The sequence below is a fragment of the Gavialis gangeticus genome, unplaced genomic scaffold, assembly GCF_001723915.1.
Source record: "Gavialis gangeticus isolate Ggan-Ray unplaced genomic scaffold, GavGan_comp1, whole genome shotgun sequence".
NCBI lineage: Eukaryota > Metazoa > Chordata > Crocodylia > Gavialidae > Gavialis > Gavialis gangeticus.
In genome coordinates this window covers 29,600,544-29,615,696 of record NW_017729034.1, presented here as the reverse complement: position 1 = coordinate 29,615,696, position 15,153 = coordinate 29,600,544, and the positions used below count along the sequence as shown (strand labels likewise).

General features: G+C 49.4%; 1 protein-coding gene across 3 annotated transcripts in view; it reads right to left on the bottom strand.

The window, feature by feature from the left end:
* Positions 1–15,153, bottom strand: part of MDGA1 (MAM domain containing glycosylphosphatidylinositol anchor 1) — a 383,343-nt gene that overhangs the window by 103,266 nt on the left and 264,924 nt on the right. The window lies entirely within an intron of this gene.

The window sequence follows — 15,153 nt, the reverse complement described above, 5'->3', positions numbered from 1 at the left end:
CTTCCGACCCTAGAAACTATGAAACTATGAAACCTGTTCAAAGCAGCTGTGACTATGTAGCTTCTGGATTAGGAGAAGCCTGCCTGGAGCAATGGGGCATGTTTGAGGGCATCACTGCTGGCCATGGTAAGTTATCTGTATAGAGCTGGCCCTGGCCAACTCCTTGTGCAGATACAGATGGGGTGAGGTCCAAGTCCTCCCCTTTCCCAGCTGCCTCTTGTGGCCAAGCAGGGAAGGCCAATTCATCATGCATCAAAGTATCATTGCACACAGCCTACACATGCAATTAATGCAAAGCAATAAACTCCGCAGTTTATTGCTCTGCATTAATTACATGTGTAGACGTACCCAGAATGTGCAAGGAGCAATACACTGTAGAGCAATGAACTCTGGAGTTTATTGCTCCCAGGCGCACTGTTTGAATGTGTGCCTTGGAGTAACCAATTCCAGAGCAATAAACTCCAGAGCTTATTGCTCTTTGGATGTGTGCCCAGGACCGCAGCACATTGAGCTGGGTCAGAGTCCTGGACTGTTAGCTGCTCCCCCAGTCTCAATGTGCTGCGAAGGGACTGGATGGGGTGCCTGTCACACAAACACAAAGCATAGCCCCTGACCTGTCACAAGTCAAACAGGGGGACAACAGTGGCCAAAGTCCTGCTGCTGCATGGGCTGTTAAAATACACTTGAGAGATCCAAGGAAGAAAGGTCACTTCTGCAGTACGACCCCACACTGTAGAAAAGCAAATGAAATTCTTTCCCTGGTTGGGAGTCACTGGGCTATAGCTCTAGAGCTGTAGTTTGTCCTCATCTCCCCTCTCATACTGATGGTGGTGATGTATGGATTACTATTTCCTGAGGGTCTCTAGAGTGATGCTGTTTCCCAGTAGGGGAACTGCACATAGTCTCATCATACCCCCATTGCTACATGACACTGATGCTAATGATACCTGCTGTGAAGCCCTAGTCAGGAGAGGCCTCTCTCTGTCCTCAGATGCCAGCAACAAAGGAAAGAGGTGGCAATGGCTTATGACTGGGCTTTGAGGCCAGCCCCACCCCACCAAGATAGGAGAACAAGAAAAGGAAATGTTTTCTCAGGTCTGCCTGGCTGCTTGCTCAGTTGCAGCCACACTCCCCCTGCACCCTTGGATTAGGCTTAGGGTAATTTAGCCTTAGGTTTTTCCTGAGACTATTTTAACACTTGATGTATGACCAGGACTGAAGAGGAGCGTTTGTTTCTGAGAACCTTGCATCACATACAATGTGACATAGCATGCCCTTTAGGGCAGGGGGAGAACTGAAGTTTGTCTCACACTTCCCCTGATAGCCCTAGTGAAAAAAATGGAGGCTGGAAGGAATGGCTTCCCTCCACCATCTAACTCCCTCTAAGGGCAGAAGTGGCCAGGTACAGGCAGGGAGAGGTGCGGCCCTACAGAACAGACAAGGAGACATGGGCACCTTAGGACCTAGTGTCTCTTGGCTCCTAGAATTCAGAATGCCAGGGTATGACTGAAAAAGCCAGCAGCCATGGAGAATGGCAGGTGTGGCTATGGCCTGCAGATCTTTGACCAGACACCAAATGGAGCTCAAACTTCTCTCTTTTAGGAGACACCAGTCATTTTCTGATGGGTATGTGCTGGAAAGTAAACAGGTGAGAAGAAGGAAGGTGACTACGGGCCCATCTACGTGTGCAATTAATACGATTTGGCTTTAGTGCACAGTAAATTTACTGTGCAGTAAATTTACTGCATATGCAGATACTAAATGTACTGTGCAGTAATTTACTATGCAGTGGACGCGTCTACACAAGCTCAGTAGCTCATTGCTATTGTGTAGTAGCATTGCCAGGCATTAACCATGCAGCAACAATACTGTGCAGTATTGATGGACTACTGTGCAATAGCTCATTGCTACTGCGCAGTAGCGTCAGGAAAAAAAACCATGCAACGATGGTACTGCACAGTAACACTGGTTACTGTGCAGTTATTTAGTACTTGTTTATGCAGATACTAAATGGCTGTGCAGTAACAACCATGTAGTATGCTGCTCACGTAGACAATGTGTCCAGTAAGTGCCTGCACATGTGGACAGTGATGCTTTACTGCGCAGTAGATTACTTTACTGTGCAGTAAAGCATCTCATGTAGACATGACCTACATCTCCTAATTTTGGTCTCTTGGATACTTGTATGGGACCTGTCTTCTGTCCTGCATCCAACACGAGTGGGCCAGATGCCTTGTCCCTTCCTGTCCCCTTTTCTCTGTCTGCTTTGTTCAATACAAATGTTTCTTGAGATTTGGGGGCCTTCCCAAATGTGCTTGTTTGAGACTTAGTTTCTCATGTGAAGGGATCTAGACTGAGCTGCTGCCCTGCCTGAGCCCTTATTTCATGCAAGGCTTGGAGAGGGGTTTTGCTGCAAAAAAGCTGGAGAAGGGAAGTGGGAAGGTTGGGAAGCCTGGGTAACAAACAGCAGCAAGCAGGAGTATCCCCCTGTCCATCTCCAGAGAGCAAGGCAAAACATGCTACCCCGATCTCTGCTCTGCTCTGCTCTGCTCTGCTGTGCTGTGCTGTGTGATTCACCTGAGCCCAAGGGTAAAAACAGACATGGCATTTAAGGTGGTTCTGATTGATCTGAGTCAATGCCTGAGAGTGGCATAGCCCTTTAGAGAAAAAAACACGTCAGGTTTATCAGGGGTATGACTGTCCTGGGCTTTGACTCACTTCAAAATAGGTATATTACCCACACAGCTTGAAAGGTGATTAACTCAAATTAGCCCCCATTGTGGGGGGGAGGAGGAAGAGGTGGGGTGGGAAGGGGAAAATGTTATTTTGTTTCTTCACAGGCACTTAAAGTGGGGCAATGGAGTTGTACATCTGTAGGATCCCAGGATAAAAGGCTGTCTGGGGAGAAATCCTGACATCCATTCTTACCCAAAGATGATCTGGGATAATCAGGGGTGAGTACTTGAAAAACATGAATACCAAGAAAGGTGAGGCACTGCTGGTATCTGCAGCAGGCTAAGAGCAAGGGGATTAACCTGAGTGAAGGGAAACAAGAGCTGGCCTTGGCTTCAGGCAGGGGTGTCAATCAAACATAGCCTGCGGACTGGATGTGGCCTCTGGTGCTGCATGCTCTGGATGTGGCACAGGGTGTCATTCTGGGATGCTCCATGAAGTGCCCAAGGGCCAGAGCCAGTGAGCAGGCCCAGTCTGTGGGGTACTTCATGGACCACACACCCCATGACAGTCTCCTGTGCCACATTTAGTGTGCACATTTGCAGAAGTGGTCTGGCTGTGTACATGCCAGTACAGGGGTCAGCATGCGTTACTCACTGCACACAAGCTGGACCTGGCACTGTAGGCAGCACAGGGAGTCCAGGGTGTGGGCACTCGAAACTGCCCCTCTGTGCTGCCTGAAGTGCTGAATCCAGCTTGTGTGCAACAGACAACCCAAGCTCCATGCCCTCCACAGGAGCTGGCATGTATGGCATATGTGCAAGAGATCTCTCCAGGGGTTTAGGTCCTAGTCTGGTGCACAGAATGGCTCAGGTACACTCATCCAGCTCACAGGGATGAATGAGTTTGACACCCCTGGCTTAGGGTCTGTTGCCAACAGGGGTGGATCCAGGGGCAGAAAGCATGTGCAGTGGTGTAGATGCAACACCCTCCACTGCTGCTGCTGTCCCTGGCTCACCCATGTGCAGTGGGAGTCCCAGAGCCAATCCTGTCTTACTCCAGTTGCCAGCTGCAGGGGACAGCAGCAATGGTGCAAAGGTTTCACCTTTCAGCCCCTGGTCCCTGCCCACCCTCCCCCTTCACAGGTATCCCCTGGGAGCAGTCACTGGAAGAAGGAATCTGTGCACCACAGTCACTGTCCCCAGCTCTTACAAGCATGGGGGGAGCCCCAAAACCACTCCTGACCTGCTCCTGCCCATGCTGCAGGGACTGACTGTAGGGGAAGCTGGCTTGGGACAGCAGCAGTGGCACCCAAGTTCCTCTTTCCAGCACCTGCTCCCAGCCAGCACGGGACACTGTGGTGGGTAAGGGGGGAGATGGGGGCGGGCAAGGGGGCAGGGAGTAGGTGCTGGAAGAGGGACCCTGCATGCCATCACTAGTCAAGCCCCGTTTCCCATGCAGCCACTCCCCAAAGGCTCTGGCTTGAGGAGTGCAGGAGTGGCTCTGGCCCTTGCCCTTCCTCCAGGTCAGCCGTAGACAATGTCAGCAACGGGGTGAGGGGTGGGTTCCCCTGCTTCATGTGCCTGTTTCTTGACCAGCTCTGCCGTGTCCCCTGTGGGCTCCAGAGCTCCAGGCACACCTAACCCCAACCCCCACATAGTCTGAGGGTCAGTGTGGCACACCTCTCTTCAGTAGATCCTGGATATGCCCATGGTTGCCAATGACAGTCCTGGATGCCCTGTGGCTTGCAGCAAAAAAACCTAGAACAGCCAAGGCCCTGGGTGTTTCCTAGGCTAGAACTAGACATTGCCAAACAAAAGTGTATCAGCTGTGTCTGCCTTCTTTGTCAAAACACACATCACCCCTTACCTCGGCCTTGATGGTGTGGCACAATGGGCAATGTGAACTGGGGCATGGGTCTGAGTGCAGAAAGGCTTTTTCTTGCCCAGCCAGATCTGCTCCTCAGTGATTGTGGGGCTGGGTCTGGCTGAGTGGGGAACCATGACTTTCCTGTTCATAGAGATGCACTGAGATTCCCTGGGGTGCCTCTCTCTATGTGGGGAAAGCTGGGCAGGGGCTCCAGGGGGGCCCTTAAGCCCCCAGAGCACCTGCCCAGGATGGTGGGAGAGTGCAAGAAGCTCAGGCTGCTTGTACTCTTCTAATACAGAAATAAGAGATGTCAGCTGCAATAAAGTGGCAGAGTCTATTACCACCTTTGGTTGCGGCACTGATTTCCCTTTCACATGGCACAACACAGGGTATCAACAGCTATTTGCTCAGCGTTTGTGCCGCCATAAAAATATTTATGGTGGCACAAATGAGATATCAGGTGACATCTGTTTCCACACAGAGTGATCCTATGTTGGCTTTTTAGAGAATCAGGGAATTTGTCTTGGCCAAATTCCAGGCTTCTCTGTACATGCACCCCCACAGATCCAATTAGACACTGATTCATTGTCCTGTCCTAAGCAGCTACCTGGGATTCCTGTGCCTGTCCTGCCAACTGTGGCTTGCCTCCCCTCTTGGAAGTGGCGGCGTTGCAGTGGGGAAAGCTGAAGGATTCACAAATCCATTTACCTAGGAGGTGCTGTGCAGGACTTCGTGCTGGGCAAGGCTACGTGACTTTGTTATTACCATTAGATTGTGCTAATGCTTCTTCCCAGCCCACCAGCCACACTGCCAAATGACAGAGTAAAATAAGTATTACCAGAGACTGTGAGAGACATAGTAGGCTGCCTGCTCCGGAAATGTCAGCGAGTGCCCAAGATGCATAGTTTCCTTGCTCTGATTGGAACTGGCATTGCCCTGTGGAGGATAGAAATGCTCACAGGCTCTTGCTAACTGATGAGGCCTAATCGATCTTTGTCATTGCAAGGAGCCAAGGCCTCTTTGGCAGAGAGTTCCCAGGGAGCCAGGACAGGGAGCCCCAATCCACATCTGCACAAAAGCAGCTCAGATGCCTACCAGGCAGCTGCAGGCAGTAGTGTAACTAGGGCGGGGTGACCAGGGAAGCTGCCTCGGGCACTGACTTGGGGGCATGATAAAAAAAAACTGCTGCCAAGGCAGCTGTATAATCACATCAGCAACAGCCGGAAGTGTGTCACAGCTGCCCTAGGTGCCCAGCTGTGTTGTCATGCCGTTGGCTGAAGGGGACATTTCTGGACTAGGGCTTGGGAGCCCTCCTGCACATGGGACTGGTTGCCCCATTCAGGGTAGAGGGCCATAGTGCATGGGCACTGAAAGCAGGCCAGTCCCTCTGTGGATTGGTACTAGTGTTTCATGACCCGATGGGCCTCATTGTGGTTGTGTGCTCCCTACTCCTTCATTTTTCCCTGGCTCTTCTAGCCCTTCACTGCCCCTCATTCCCAATCCCAGGCAACTTTATGTCCCAGCAGTTTATGGGGCTGTGAAACAGACTCCTGACCACTGAGAGGAAGCCTAGAGGCACAGAGTCCTGTCTTTGGGAGGCTGAGAAAAGAATATTCCAGTAGCATCCATGGATGCTGGGCTGAACATTAGAGACCCTACTGGGAGTAAATACTTATCAGTATCATTTCCCCAAAGGAACAGGGCATGTAGGGACCCAGGAGGAAGAAGCAGCTCACCCTGCTGCCAGAGGAGCAAAATGCACAGGGATCCAAGCATGCTGGACTTGGGAAACAGTGCGCTCTCCACACTTTGCTAGGTGTTCTCCTAGGCAGCCTGACCATCACATACTTACCTGGCAGGGGAAATACCATGTATCTGGGTCCATGAAGGTAGTTTTCCTTAAGTGTTCCTGGGCATAACTGTTCTTTTGGCATGGTTTAGTACCCACCACGGTGTTGAGGCTTAAAGCCCTCTTCATGGAAATGCGAGGCTCCTCCCTAGCTTGCTCCTGCGGCCATATGGCTGAGGCAGGTGAAACTTGGGGGCATCAGAACCACAAGCCTCTGGGCTTGGGACAGCATATAGGATAATGGCCAAAAGACTTTGGAAATATCTGAAGCCCCTGGTGGGGAAGGAGGGTGATTGTCAGGTGTAGGGTCACTTATGGTTCTGGACTGACTCACGGATTTGGACTTGACTTGGCTGATTTGGCTTGGAACATGAAAAATTTCTTCAAAAAAAAAAAACGCCTGACCATCACAGCACCACTGACATACTGATCTGAATCTTTCCTGTGGCAGCTGCCATCATCAAGGCCTTTGTTCACATCAAGGTGTTTGTTCACCTTCCCTAGCAGATAGTCAGGATTTCTTTGGGACTTTCAGTCTTTGTGGAGGATGAGGAGCATCAGCTTTATGCTGCATCTGAGGCACTAGGGAAGGCCCTCAGCTTCACTCCATGGCCATCCCATCAATCTAATGTTCATGCTAGAGAATTTGCAGAGATCTGTGACAAGCACACATCTTCCATGGGCCCCACAGAGGGAGGCAAAGTGACTTGCTCAGGGTCACACAGGAGACCAGGGGCAGGATTAAAAACAACCTCCCAGATTCCAGGCCAACACTTTGTTACTGGGCCACTCTCCACTTGTCCCACAGTAAAGCAGAAAGAAAAGCTGGGACTGAAGTGGGGGAAAAACTGAGGGGGCCCCTGTACAGCCAGCAGCCAGGCCCGACTGCAGTGATTTTCTCTGGTGGATTCTTTCTTGCTACTTTCTTTCCCTGAGGCAGAGGAGGTGATGGCAGACTGCACTCAAACCTGGGTGATGCACAGTACAGACTAAGGGAGACCTCCAGGCATCCATGCACCCTGCAGAGCCAGAGCTGTTCCTTCCTGGCCGGGTGGACCACAGGTCGATGGTTTGTCACATCAGCTCCCTCTGCAGCTTTCTGCATTTTATGTCCCATTAGGCATGAGGCCAGCTGACTCTTTCACTCTGTAAACTGCCCCCTCCTTTCCCTTCCCTTACACAGACTGATATACAACCTTCCTGACAGCCCTCTGCCCATCTTCTGGGCCTTTAACCACCGATTGCTTGGGACCGTGGCAAACAGGTATGACTATGGAGGCTATAGCTGCAGATGCAATGAGCAGGGTGTGGAGAGAAGGCCAGGGGAACATCAGGAGAGGCAGAGAGAGGAGACGGGAGCCCTCAGCCCTTACATTAGCTGTGCAGGAATCATGTGCACAGAGTTCGGGAAGTGGGAAGAAGGCCCGGCACTGACAGCCAGGAAGAATCCATGCTGGGATGTCCTGGTGCTGGAGGCTTTTCCAAACAGACTGGCAAAACTTCAAGGCACATGCTATGGGGAAGGATTCCCGCCCTTGTCTCCAGGATAGGAGGTCAGGGGAAAGTACTGGGGTTGTGTCAAGTCTCACCAGGAGCAGATTCTCATCTAACAGCAGGGCTGCATTATTCTTTACAGAGAGCACTCCCCTGAGGACGACAGGTGGTGGAGTAACGGCAACACAGGTGGTCAGAGAGCTTATTAGGGTGGGGGAGTGTAGGTCATTCATGAGCAAGAGCTGGGCATGGTGGGGGATGTCTGTAACAGCACATGGTGTGTGGAAGAGGGCGTAGCTGATGTACACACAGAACCCATATGTGGGCTAGGGGTGTGTTTGTATGAGGATCTGTGAAGTGCCTATGTGTTGTGTGTGAGGCTGCAACAGAGCTTGTGTTGTGCTTGCAAGCAAAAGGGTGAAGAGAGGAATTTTCCCTCTACCTAGGGTCCTGAGCCTAAAGAAACTCAGCTCCATCTCCATCCTTTTGCACTGCATGAGTCCGATAGGCAGGGGCACCCCGGTGAGGCCTGAACACCAGTCTCTTCAGGCTCTGCACTAGACCTCTTGTGGATTGGGAGGTCGTTGCCAAGGGCCAGCCCTAGCTGCTGCTGCTGCAGGGGAGGGTCTGAAGCTGAAGACTGTCTCTCTCAATCTTCTCTGTTTTTAGGTCACTTTGCTCTGACTTTATAAATCCTGGTGCTGCTTTTCTGCCCATAAATCTCACCCCACTACTCAGCGTCGCCCAGTCATTTATTTTTCCTGTGGACTTAAGTAAACAGGTCAGGATGGTTAAAATCAGGGGTCTGCTGCATTTGCTGCGATGAGCTGTGGCTTGTGAGGTACTGTCCATTTCTTCCCTGCCTTTAAATGGTGACAAGAAGGTACAACAGTCCTTCTACTGGGGGTTTGGGGTCCAGGGAGGACACTCTGACATTGGGAGTTCAAAAGGATCTGCTAAATAGTCTCCCTACAAGCTACACCCCTCTGCTTGTCTCTAACACATGCACAGACACTCACACAGGCACACACACATCAATAGAGAACTGAATGCCAAGTACGCACAGCATGTACCCTTACCCACATGCATAGCCTCAGCCTTCCCACTTGCATGCAGATACACTCTCTCTTTCTCTCACTCACACACCCCCTCACATACTCCCACATACTCTTTCACTCACACACACATGCAAACTCATTCTCATCACATGCACGTGCTCTCTCACCCCCCTCTCCACAGCCTCATCCCCACCCCTCCTACAAACACACAGCCTCGCACTCTCTCTACACACACCTACACCCATGTAGGCTCATTCTCACCACACACGCATGCACGCACATGCACACACATCTCTTTCTGAAAACACAAATCTTATGACTCACAACTGCACATCATACATCCATCCACACCCCCAGGGAAGCATATATTGTCCGTTGCATAGATCTACACAAGTACTTTGTACACCACTCACCTACCACAGACCTCTGTGCCTGGACCCTCACTAGAGCTGAGCTACTGGGGTTGCAGCTGGTGCTCTATTGTATATTGTCCTACATGCTCTACAGTACCAGAAGAATCCTCTTTGAATGGTCCCTTCCCTGCTCTCCTCCTTCCCCTTCCTGTAGAACAGTGTTGGGGCGCTCCTGTCCCTGCCCAGCCCCTGTCTTTTGCTATCTACTAAGAAAGGGGAAAAGACCCTGATTGAGTATGGACTCCAACATAGAAGAGGCCCAAGTCAAGCAGGTTATAAGTAAAAACTGCAGTTGCTCCCAATTCTGGAAGCCAGGAACATCTGGCAGAGGTCTGGGTAGGGTTGCCAAGTCTCCAGGATTGGCCAGGAGTCTACCGGAATTAGCATCAATCTCCCAGTGACTATTGAAAATGATCCAGGAGATTTTAATAGGATGTTTTAAAGAAAAAAAATTCTCCCGAAATAGCTTCAGTCAGAGTTGGCAACCCTAGGTCTGGGTTCACAGAAAGTGGCCAGTCACATGGAAGTGGGTGCAGCTACCACCCGTGTCCCTTGTTGTGAGATGCTCTGTATGTCCACAGCTGTGAATTTATACATTGAATCCCAGCAAGTACCTTAAGGTTGCAAAGCCAAGCACTCAGACATTAGGAGATGCCAGCACTAAGGTTCCCTGTGTAACCTGAATTTAGGCCTTTGTGTGTATGCATTGGTATTCATTTTAATTACACAACCACATGCTATTTTTTTCCACAGGGCCCCTACCTCTTTTAGTACATGGGAGAGACTGTGCTTGCTGAATGTGCAGTTAGTAGATATTCCTTTTTATCCTCATCACTCCATCTCTAGCCCCGGGTCTTATTTACTGTACACCCTCCAATCCCTTCACTGAATATAAACTTATTAATTTCCTCATGGACTTTTCTCTTCTGCATTCATGGCGCTCAAAAACTTTAATGAAATCCACTTTATAACACCCTCATAGGTGAAGTGACACTGTTATCTCCAGTTTGCACCTGAGGCATAAAGAAATGAAGGCCCACCTTATCAAAAGTATCCACCAACTCTGGATGCCTGATTTGAGATGTCCAGGGTCTTATTTTTCAGAGTACCTTGCATTTTATAGCTTTTTAGATATTCAAAGCACAACTTCCATTGCCTGCAGTTGCAGCTCTGAACACTCAGCATTTCTGCAAACCAGACCCCAGGGTCTCAAGTTGGGCAGCCAGAAAATGAGGAACATACAATTATTGACCATCTGTGAAAAGTCTGGTTTAAACAACTTGACGAGAATTGCACAGGAACTCCATGGTAGGGTCAGAATTTACATCTCCAGGCCTATATTCAACTTCCTTAATTATGAAGCTGTGTTTTTCTCCCTGCAGTCCCCTGCCTCATTCACTCTAAACTTTCCAACCCCTGCAGGCTGTGAGCACAGAAGAGACAGCGGTCTTCCCTGTTCTCAGTTCTAGTGCCTAGCCCACAGCATCTCCTGGTTCCCAAGAGGTACCATGGCATGCTGTCCTATTGATGGCAGTTGGTAATGAGCATGTTCCATGTGGTTAGCATGAAGCTCTGTGAGCTTGGGTCATGTTCAGCTGGAACAGACAATTTAGAAGATGTTGCTGCTCAGTTTAAGTCTCTGGTGAACATGGGCAAAGGTCAACTTTTCAGCAGCTTCTGAGTTGACTGGATTTACATGGGGTTTGGCAAAAGGCACTTGCCTGACCAGTGTGACCATCTGATACATTTCAAGTCCCTGGCCCTCACGCAGTACGAGTGAAGCAGTCTCCCCGCTTGTAAGAATTGTTTACCTGGGCAAAACAACATGTTTCCCCCCTGAGCCTTTTTGGTTGAAACTTAAAAAAAGAAAAAAAACCCTCTGAAGCAGGCATGCGAATGTCAGCTTGAACAGTTAATGTTAGTAAAGCTTTAACTAACTGAAAACAGGGTCTTATAATGGAAAATGTCAGGCAGCCTTAATTATAGGTGTCCTTGCCAGCTCCACCTATAGACTCAATGAATCAGTGCATGTACACTGCTGCTCTCTGCTGGATGAGATCAGAATGGCTCTGCTGGGAGTCACATCTGGTGCTGGTAACAGAGACAGTCTTGCAGTGAAAGTGCTTGGGGGGCTGCACTTTTGGACCAGGAGGCTCCAAGGTCCATCCGTGTCAATACCATCCAATTCCATGTGCCCATGGTACGTGATACATAGACAACGACGAAATCCTAGGTGGTATTGGTTTATTACAATGGATATTACAAAGGTAGACAGTTTACATAGCCTACTGGCTCACAATGGGATCAGAGATACCCATAGTGCTTGCCATTTGTTTTCTGGATGCGTATTTATTAGATATGGCTTTGGCTTCTACAAAGTCCCAAGCCAATGCTCCCAGGCCCTGCCATCCCAGGGAGTACAAACCCATGCTCAGAAACGAGGCCCATGTCTCCTAGGTGGTAGACCAGACACAGCTCCAGGCACAGTGCCCACATGAAGCTATATATACAGAGTCTGGCTGGGATATAGCTGAGTATATCTTGAAGGAAGCAGACATCTTCATCTGAGAACCTGTTGTGGTTAAGGGCCATAGGTATTATCACCAGTATCTATGAAGTAAGGTTCAAGACCTACAGTAACTGGTCTCTGGCTGGTGCTTCTGGAGGGGACAGCATTGGGTGGGAGGGCCATACTGCTGCAATGAAGCTGGACAGCTCCCTGCTTGTTTCACAGACTAGAATTGTTTTCAAGCTGCTGCCCGGTCCTTCACAGGAGAGACCTATGTAAGGGACCAGATGAGACTGGCTATTGCTTACCAAAAGCAGCAACCAGTAACCTCTGTAACTGCAGGGCTGGGCGCTAGGACAGGAGGGGTAGGTTTGAGAAAGAAAGAGAGTCAATGCCACCAATTATGGGCACATCAGTGAAGTGAGGGCCTCTGCGCTGGGATGAACAGACCCTCCAATGTGTGTCAGTGCGTTCTCTCAACACTAAGCACCACTATTAGCAGCACACCCAGACCTGAACTCCCCAGATCAGCGCCCTGTGCCCCAGGATGTTTATGCACTGAGATAGACACAGATAGAAATAACCTCCCCTGGCACCCAACACAAATGGACACATGTGCTCTCTCATTTGAGTACTGCAGCTTTATTTGAATGAAATAATCTACGTTGAGAATCTAGTGGTAACATGGAGGGAGGGGCGGGGCGGATGGGGGAACATTTATAAAACATCTCACCCTGTTTCAAAGGTTCCTTCAGTCCCTTTGTATTTTGTGCTTTTTAAAATTTTGATGTTTAATGTTGTGCTAGATGCTGGCGAGAGGATTGGGGTCTCCTGCTCTGCCTGATGATGACAACGATACTCTACGAAGAGCAGAGCAGGAGCGTGAGGAGATGTGGCTACGATGAAGACAGTGGACAACAAGGTGGCTTCCCTGGGACTCCATCCAAGATGTTGATGAGAAAAAAACAACAAACATTGAAGAACCCCTTTCCACCCTGGGCCACCCACAGAAAGCCCACATATATAAAGTCTGTTGACTGCTTCTTAGGGGTTTGCAATGGTTCTGTCAGGTCAACATATTGTTTCTACTGGCCTTGGTGACCTTGAAGCAGAAGGGATGGATGAAGTCTCCTTGCTCAGAAGCCCACAGAAGTGGATCACAGTTTTGGCCTGAGCTGGTTCTGTCTGTCACTCCTGGAGCTGCGGACAGGATTTTGGTGTGATCCCCTTTGTGGGATGCAGCAGAGAAGTTTCCTTCTGATACCTCTGGACTGAAACAAAATGTCTGGTGATGGCAAATTCATGGGAAGGAGCATATGAAACACTGTTTCAAACCAACCCTTGCACTGCAGGCTGGAGGTACTGCAGCTGATTCTTTCTCATCCAACACAGGGACCATCGCCTGTGGGGGTGACAGCTCTCCAAAGCACCTGCTGTGTGCATGTGGTATATACGAAAGATCCTTCTGACTGGAAAAACAAAATAAACCACACTAGCTCAGTCTTTCCAGGCTGAACTGGGGTGTTCTCCAGATTCCCAAAGCAAACTTGTTCTACAGAACCTTTCCCATGGTGACTGCTGCCCTGTGCTGCCAGGTTGTGGACATGATTCAAAGCACATAAGGAGCTGAGTTCCTGCACTCTTCCTAGCCTGCCCAGGAGCACTGGGAATGATAGGAGAGAAAGCAAGCATGTTCTGTGGAAAGCTCCAGCAGGGATTTTGTAAAACCCCAGTGCTTCTAAGAACAAGGAATACAGGCCAAGCTAATCCAATGTGAGGCCTTTATGCTAGGCAATCTTCATGTGAGTGTTACTACAGCCCAGCCCCACCAATAATGATACACTCTGAAGGTTTAATGAGAAACACCCAGGATCAGGAGAGGCACTGGATCACCTCAGGTGGACTTTTAGAGAGACCTGCTAGAGAGTCCCCTTTTAGAGAGATGCAGGAAGCAACAAACAAGTTACCTGTAAGAATTGCTGCACAAATGCATGTGGAAGGCTCTGTTTTCTACCATGTAGGAACATTTTCTACATTTAGCTCCAGTGTCTGAACTGCCCAAGGGAAATTTCTGGCTCTTCTGGTGTCTGCATGGTGTACATGGAGCCTGTACCCAGGAGACATAAAATATTGCAGCTGGCTATTGTTTGTGGACAGAGAAACTGATTTCCCCCTCTTGCTAATTCCGTCCCCCCATCACTAAAGTGTACACACACTCTGACCCATCTCTGATGGGATTGCTACCTCACTTGACCTTACTGATATTGATCTTACCACACTTAGTTAGCTAATGACAGGTATGGTGTCTTCTAACTATTGCTCAGTGTATGTCTCACACAGTGCATAAAAGATGTTGATAGGGCAGCTCTGTGCAACTGGTTCTTACTACAGCACCCAGTGAAACAGAGTATTGGGTGTGCACAGCTCTGAAGGTACCCAGTACCTGGCAGGAGGTGTCCAGCATTGCATGGGATCAGGTATTTTATGAAGAGTGCCTGCTGATTGAATCCTCATTACCTGTGGTCCTGACAGTATGGGGTGGAGCAGTGGTAGCTCTGCTGAACTGTGGGGTGTGTACCACTGAACAAATGAGTGGTGGGCACTGGGCAGTACAGGGAAGGTCTTGGATGGGTAAGTTGGCACTGGTACGTGGGATGCTGGCTACTGAAAATGCTACACTTGGACACATACTTTCAAGCCCTTGCCTCCATCCCCACTGCACTGTTATCAGATGCTACCTCAGGAGTTATGGTCTATACAGGGCACATCTACACATGCACTTTAATGCGCAGTAGCTATTTTACTGCACATTAAAGTGCCACATAAAAAACCATGCAATTATGCTTATGTGCTGTAAAATAAGCTATTGTGCATTAAGCGTCACTTAAAAAACATGTACTTCTGGTACTGTGCAGCAGGGCAGCCTAATGTGTATTAATTTAGTACCTCACATTGGAGGTATTAAATTTAATGTGCATTAGGAAAAGTGCATTAATGCATGTGTAGACTGTCACCCTACTGAGCACAGAGCCAGCAATGAGGAAATAAGTCCTACCCACTCTGAACCATCCATGCTCCAAATTGATGTATTTGGAGCACGAGGAAGGGGTCAGGGCTGTCCCAGGCTCAGCAGGGAAGCCATTTAGGGGTAGCCAGGAGACCTCTTATCCAATACCTGGCACTGACCCTCTCATGCTGATGCTAGGATGATAACAGCCACCCAAAGTGGCTAAACAGAACACAACAGTTTCATAGATTCATAGATTCATAGATTAAGGGTCGGAAGGG